This window comes from Empidonax traillii, unplaced genomic scaffold, assembly GCF_003031625.1.
Source record: "Empidonax traillii isolate 1590-97213 ecotype Southwest subspecies unplaced genomic scaffold, ASM303162v1 scaffold2338:size26948, whole genome shotgun sequence".
NCBI classification, from domain to species: domain Eukaryota; kingdom Metazoa; phylum Chordata; class Aves; order Passeriformes; family Tyrannidae; genus Empidonax; species Empidonax traillii.
The window spans coordinates 24,622-26,548 of record NW_020957531.1 but is presented as its reverse complement, the minus strand read 5'-3'; positions in this window follow the sequence as shown (position 1 = coordinate 26,548).

The window sequence follows — 1,927 nt, the reverse complement described above, 5'->3', positions numbered from 1 at the left end:
AGAAACAAATGAACTACTAGAGCCTCATAAAAGAATAAAAGAAACGGATTGTAAAATTTAATTACACCCCCATAAAGAGATAAGGCAGGCCATTTGTAAGGTCATCAAGGTCATAAGTCATAAACTGTCTCTGCTTTCCTAAAATGAATTATGGTAGAATTCTAATCTTCTAGGCGCCTTGTTGTCCGAGAATGTATGAATTATAAGGAAACTGTCACTGTTGTAGAGATAACAACCGAGCTTTAGTTGTGAAAACCATCATCAACGCTGGGCTTCGTGAACAAAGATTTGAGAAGGGCTCTACCCACACTTGCTACAAGCGCACTGATGGCTAAAAAGGCCAATGGGAGATAGACAAGTCCGGTTGCAGAAGGCACAGCAGAAAGACCCAGGATTCAGACCCATAGAAAAGAGTAGACAGTACAATGGCTCTGTAAACACTGATCTTGGTACTTTTCTTCAGGTGTTTATTTCTCCAAACTCTTTTATGGAGTTTACCAAAAGCTCTGTATGCCTTTGCTAACCTGTTGTCTATTTCTGCATCAATCTTACCGTCTGAGGAGATGATGCTTCCCAGGTAATTAAATTGCTGGACTGATTTGAGCTCTGATTCACCAATAGAGGGATGATGGGAGACTTCCTGAGGTGCTGGTTGGCAGAAAACTTCTGTCTTCTTCAAGCTGACTTCCAGCCCAAGAAGCTCAGCAGCCTCTGCAAAGCAGGATGTTAAACGCTGCAGAGCTGCTTCTGTGTGGGCCACGAGGGCGGCATCATCAGCGTAAAGCAGCTCATGGACAAGATGGTTTAAGGTCTTAGTGTGGGTCTTTGGTTGCCTTAGGTTGAAGAGGCTCCCATCAGTACGATATGGGATGTAGATACCATTATCTTCATCCAAGTCTGCCGTGGCCCTATGGAGCATCATGCTGAAGAAGATTGTGAATAGAGTTGGTGCGAGAACGCAGCCTTGCTTCACACCATTGGTTATTGGAAAGGGCTCAGAAAGTGCATCACTGTATCTGACTTGACCACGCTGGTCCTCATGAAGCGAGATGATCATTCTGAGGAATTTGGGAGGACATCCTAAACGTTCCAAAATCTGCCACAGACCTTTTCTGCTCACAGTATCGAAAGTCTCGGTGAGATCAACAAAGGTAACATAGAGTCCTTTGTTCTGTTCCCGACACTTCTCTTGCAGTTGTCTGAGAACAAATACCATGTCTGTGGTACCTCTGTTGGCTCAGAAACCACATTTGCTTTCAGGTAGAAGATCTTCTGCTATGGTGGGTATTAATCTGTTCAAAAGAATTCTTGCAAGGATTTCACCAGCAATGGAGAGCTTTTGGTAATTTGAGCAGTCTGATTTATCTCCTCTCCTCTTGTACAAGGTGATGATGACAGCGTCACAAAGGTCTGAAGGCAGTTCACCTCATTCCCAACAACGCACCACGAACTCGTGAAACTTAGCATGGAGTGCTTGGCCACCGTACTTCTAAATTTCAGGTGGGATTCTGTCAACCCCAGCTGCCTTGCCCATTTTCACCTGCTGTATTGCTTTAAGAGTTTCTCCCATGGTGGGGGCAGTATCCAGTTCAGTTTTCATTGGTTGTTGTGAGATGTACTGCATTGCTGAGTCTTGAACTACACAGCTAGTACTGAAGAGAGTCTGAAAGTGTTCAGACCATTGATTCAAAATGGAAGCTTTGTCTGTGAGAAGCATTAGGCCATCTGTACTGAGTAGAGGGCTTTGAACCTGGTGTGTAGGACCATAGGCTGTTTTCAGAGCCTCATAGAATCCCCTGTAGTCACCTGTATCTGTGCATAATTGGATTTTTTCCGCTAGATTGGTCCACCACTTGTTCTGGATGTCACAAAGTTTCTGTTGTAGCTTGCTGCATGCGAGTCCAAAGGCTGCTTTTCTTCTATGACA